We start from the raw sequence: 6,000 nt of genomic DNA, 5'->3' as shown, positions 1-6,000 counted from the left end.
TGTTTTTGTGTCTCTCATCTGGCAGGTGGGCACGACAGCTGTTGCTATTCCCACTTGACAGATGAAACAGGAAGCATGATGTTATTAAAAGGGCATTGGACTGGAAACTGTAGGATCTGGGTTTGAATTCAAGTACACCCTACTCGCTATCTGTGTGTGACCTTTGACGTTACTTCACCTTTCTGTGACTTAGTTTTCTCATCTGTAAAATGAAGGAGTTGGAAAAAAAAATAGAACGAGAGGCTTTAACTGGATGGCTTCTGAGATCACTTCCAGCTCTAAATCTATGAAACTTGCCATTTGTGATCTTGGGCAAGAAAGTTAACTTCTCTGGTTTCTGCCTTTATAAAATGAGAGGTTCATTTCAGCTCTAAATTCTGTGAAAACTATAAAAGAGGTTAAGGGACTGTAGGGGACAGATTTAAACCCAAGATTGCCAAGCGAGGCCTTTTTTAGTTATAGCGTGGCTATCTCTGTATTTTCAGGGAGTCTGGTGTGTGTGTGTGTGTGTGTGTGTGTGTGTGTGTGTGTGTCTGTTTTAAGGAAATTATAGTGACAATTCTGGAATATCTTCTATATTGTTCCTTGTGAGCTATCTCTGGAGCCCCAGCATCCATCCAGTTATGGGCCCTATTTCCTCCAGGAAAAATGACCCAGAAAATAAGAGCTGACAGTGATAGAGCGACTCCTCCATTTCTCGCTAACTTTTGCTATTAAGTCAAATCCCATTTTAATGAATGTCCATTATGGTCAAATTTGGAAAGCAGGTATTGAGAGGCATGGTGGCTAATTACACTGCAAGAGCTCTGTTTATGTTTTCAAATGGCTTGAAAGAGGTCAGCAAATGGGACATTTCAGCAAATGCTGGCTCCAGATTGATTCCACAGGTTTTCAGAAAGTAACCGCTGTCCAAGGAACATGCAGTCGTGCTGGGAAATCATAATCTCCCTTCATTCTTGCCATGTTTCTTTGGGGCGAGAGTGAATGGTGCTGAGTAGCCACATCTTGAAACTTGTCAGCTCCCTAGCAGATCCTGTTACATCTGGGACCCTCAAGTATATTCCAAGCAAAAGGCCTTAGTTTATTTTCATCTTACTCCTTCTAGAAACTAGAAACTAAGGAGAGAGTCCTTTGGCTGACAGGTGGCTACAGAAAACAAGTCACCCATCTGCTGCTAATTATGGCAGAAAGAAAAATCACTCAACAGAGTCTTTAGTTTATTTGCTAAAGATCTCTGAAGGTATAGCTGTCTCCATGGGTCAAAAGGCAATTCATAGTGTTGCATCGAACAGATCTGTTAATAATTAAGATAGCATCAGGCCTTGGGATGGCAATGACCATTCAGCAGAATTCTGACTCAATTTGAATGGGCTTTAATGTCATAATGTGACACATGAAGGCAATCTGTGATTATGGCTTGGCAAAGGCGGATCCTAGCAGGTTGCTTGTCAGTTTCATTCCAGGTAAGCTCAGTTTGGTGGGAGAGGGGCTGGCCAATTTAAATGGACACCCTGCAAATTCGAAAGGTGGGGACTAGAATGTGTAATAATTCAGACATGAGAATTCAGACTCAACCTCATAGCTTCAAGTTTTTTTTCTGACCTTTCCCACATGCAAAGTGTTTTTGGAAACATTTGACATGGTTATCATAGAATATTGGATCTGACACATGCTTTCAACATAGAGCATCTAATCTGATCCCATCTTCCCAACGAGGAAACTGAGGCTCAGAGAAATTAAAGGTTTAGAGCTGAAAAGGACATCATAGATTATTTAGTAAAAACACCACATTTTCCCAAAGAGGTATTTGAATCCAGAGTGGCTAAGTGAAATCACTTGTTATTGTTTTTGGGTCATTTCTGTCATGCCTGACTCTCCATGTCCCCATTTGGGATTTTCTTGGCAAACATCCTAGAGTGGTTTATCATTTCCTTCTCCAACTCATTTTACAGATGAGGAAACTGAGGCAAACAGGATCCAGTGACTTGCCCGGACCACACAGCCAGCAAGTGTTGGAGTCCAAGTTTGAAGTCAGCAAGAGTATCCACTATGCCACCTAGCTGACCCCTTGCCCAACTTATTCAGGTATTAAGTGGACGAGCTGGAATTTGAACCTAGGTCTTCAACTCTAAATCCAGAATTCTTTCTACTATGCCATGAATGGGCTAAGACCACCAAATGAGTTAGTGGCTGTGGGGGGATGCAGTGTAGAACTTCCATATTTGTTTCTACTCTTCTACAAACTTTGGGAAATATTTTCTTCTATTTCTCTTCTTGGGAAACTGAGGTTTGATCAAATGGACTTGGCTAGTTGCACGTCCAGTTAACACTGAGATAGAGAAACCCTTGTACTGGCTGCTTGGTGATTTGTCAGAAAAGTATAAAGCTTTTGGTCCCAAAGTGTTTTGCCTGTTTGTTGCTCTTCTCCACTTGTATTTATTGGCCTGTTTTCCTGCATCTTCAGTTGCTGTGTTTCAGTATTCTGGGCTAGCAGACATCTCAAATTCCAGGGTATTTGCTGTTTGGAAGGCAATGAATTACCGCTCATGTTACGTGATCTAGCTTATATCCCTTGACCTCCTTCTGAGGTCTCCTGTGTCCCTTACTTACTCTTCTCTCTGCTTTCATCAAGTTAAAAAATAAAATCTCTATTTCCCTTCCCTTTTGACATCTGACATATCCTAAGAATAAAGAGTGGTAACATATCTCTTTTAAGAGGCTACTCTTGCTCAAAATTTACAAAGATTGCTTACTGATGTACTCATGTGCCTGACATTCAAGGCCTTCCATAGTCTGGCTATGTCTTACCTGTCTAAAAGTGATAAAAATATAAATATAAAGAAAGATGTTCTCATGGAGCTCATAGTATAATGGAGGAAGGCAGAACATAAAAAGAAGCTGAAATATAGGGAAGGAAGAGAGAAGTTTCCTGGCCATGAGCAGGTAGAAGTCCCTAAGTCCAGCTGGTGAGAAATGAGGAGATGAGATTTTGATGTTCATGGTTCCATCCTCCAATCTGAGGGGCAAAGGGTACTACTGAGATGTGAATACCAAGGCTGATCAGATATTGCAGGGTGGTGAAATTTCCCAGTGATGAGGTTCCTGAGGCATGATGGCATGATGGAGAAGTCCAACAAAGTCCAGAAGCAGTGCAGCTGGTGGGAAATGAGGCATGCAGTGAGGATGGCCAAGCCTGATGGGTGGTTCCAATAATTTGATTTAACAAATACATAAATCACCTACTATGTATAAGGCATGGTGCAAGATGCTACCAACAACCCATTGCTATGAGAATAGATGTTAGTGAGTAAACCAGGGACCCAGTATAAGCAAAAGACTTATCTTGACAGTGGAAAAAGCAGCTTCAGTTTTTCCATCATCTGTTGCTATAGTTGAAAACTGAAGTATAGACAATAATATTGGAAAATGTTATATTTTTCAAAAAATCATAATATGCCTTTGTAAGATGTCCAGTGGAATTATCAACATAAATGCATAGTACCTGTATTATTTTTTTCCTGTAGAGCTTTTGAAAAAGTAAATTATGTTTTGCAAATGTAGAAATTTCCTTTATGTGGTCATTAAGGATGCATGGCAATTCTACATCAATTGCCAGAATTCATTTTGGGAGAACCATTATTCGTCCACTAATTAACTTCATTGTTTTAGTTAAGAATTATTCTTTTGCACCAGCTGCTTTTGAGATTCTGTATAGTAATAAGTAACATTGTCATTTGTGCATGAAGGTGATATTATGACCCCTCAAAAGATACGTTTCCAAGAGTGAGGGAAAATTTGAAATAATCCAACTGTTCTCTCTTGCTCAGTTCCCCCAGTGACTATTTGGAAGTAAAATATGAAACCATATTTCTTGGGGAAGATCCTCGAGGAATTCTTTAGACAGGCTAGGAAGTATAGCACCTATTAAAATAAAAATGATTTGGAAAACAATTGAAAATTATGCAAATAAAGTGACCCAAATATCCATACCTTTTGACCCAGAGATTCCACTACTAGGCTTATACCCCAAGGAGGTCATTGATAAGAATAAAATCCCTTTATCCACCAAAATATTTATAGCAGCACTTTTGTGACAGCACAGAATTAGAAACAAAGTAGCTGTTCATTGATTGGGGAATAGCTAAACAGTTATTACCTATCAATGCCATGGAATATCACTGTCTTGTAAGAAATGATGAATGTAATGAGCATAGAGAAGTATGGTAAGATTCCAATGATATGTTGTAGAGTGAAGGAAGCAGAAGCAAGGGGAAAAACATATATGATACCTACAAGAATTTAAATGGAATGAACTAGTACAAAATAATCAAAATTAAATATGGCAGGATTATGAAGAACCAGTATGGCTTTAAAGAAGAGATGAACACTAAATATGTTAAATAAATAAATTAAATTAAAAAAAAGAAAGAAATGCAAGTAAAAAAAAGAAGAGATGAAATCTGCCCACTTTACTCCTTTGAAGAGATGGAAGGTCCACAGGTGTTATACATTGCACATAATTTCAGACCTTTTCAATGTATTTGCAAATTTTTTTTCTTTTTTCTTTTTTTCATTAAAACATTTTTATTATATAGGATGGCTCTTTAGAAAGGGGAAAGAGAAGGGATACTTGGGGAAATTCTGGTGATGTAAAGAAAAAGATAATGAAACTTATTTTTTTAAATGGAGAGATAAGATATCCAAGACCAAGAAAAGTCAAATGACCTGCCTTAACTTATACAGCTTGTAAGTCTGTCTCTATATCAAACTGGATGGACAGTCTTATTAGGGAATATTTCTTAATTGTTCTAGTTCTCAGTTTCCCCAAAGATAAAATTAAGCTGTTGAACATTAGATGATCTCCTGGGTCTCTCCCAGCTTTAAACTTATAAACTTAGGGGTAATTAGATGGTAGGCTTCCTACCTCCTGGTACAGACAGAGGAAGATGTGTTGGCAACAACAAGGATCAAGCCTATAACTCGGCCTCCTTAACACCTTGTACTAACTGGCAGAACTGACCAAGGGCACTCTGTGTTGGACAGGGACTCAATATCATACTGTAGACACCATTTCAGCCAGTCATCTGACACTTGGAGTGTGAAAAGATTTTATAGGTCTCTAGAGCAGGAAAGAGTAACTTCTGTTGCTCAGAAATGTAAAATTACTCCCTTTATAAATGCAAATTATTATAATTAACTAGCGCATTTAATTGATATTTGTAAAAACAACTTTAGTATTGCAGTAAACTTTGGAATAATAGTTATAAATATTTTTATGACTGATTTTGGCAAATTAATTACAGTTCAGATTTGGGAAATATTTAAAAACTTGTCAGGTTCTGGGGATTACATTCTCATGTGATTTCTTCTCTCTTGAGTCAGAAAAAATGGCAAGTCACTGAAGGGCCTCTACATGTGATATATTCTTGTCTTAGGTAGTACTGGATTTCAATGTGAGAGAGTATGTGGGGTCCAAGGGGCGACAAGGACAGAGGCTTCTCTGGGCTCTTAAGGACTAAGGTCTTGGGGGTGGGGGTGGGAGAGCAGTTCAATTAATGAACAAGCCTTTATTAAGTGCTTAACATGCGCCAGCTTCCCTTCCCACCCTTGTAAAGTTTTCTGGCTTCTTGTTACCCATAGCTTATTATTTTATTGTTGACTGAGAATAAAAAAGTAACAAACTCAATCAACCCTGGTTGATCCAGACCAATATACTCTCTCTCTCAGAAGGGAAGAGTTTTTAACCATATTGTTCCCAGTGAGCTTGAACCGAAATATTTAAAGACGTAAGCAAGGATACTCCATTTCTTTCAAAAGTTGTTTGTGGATCTTCTCTCTGTGTTCTTCTGATACTTATTTAAATTTTGAACTTCTATGAATCCTCTTGTATGGCCATATAATCATAGAACCTAAGAGTTGGGAAAGACCTCAGAGTCTGTCTAGTCCTGGGATTTTTAATCTGGGGTCTGTGAACTTGGTTTTTCAAAAGAATATTTGTAT

Source organism: Trichosurus vulpecula, chromosome 8, assembly GCF_011100635.1.
Source record: "Trichosurus vulpecula isolate mTriVul1 chromosome 8, mTriVul1.pri, whole genome shotgun sequence".
Classification (NCBI taxonomy): Eukaryota; Metazoa; Chordata; class Mammalia; order Diprotodontia; family Phalangeridae; genus Trichosurus; species Trichosurus vulpecula.
The sequence above is the reverse complement of the archived record's forward strand: the minus strand, read 5'-3'. Positions refer to the sequence as shown.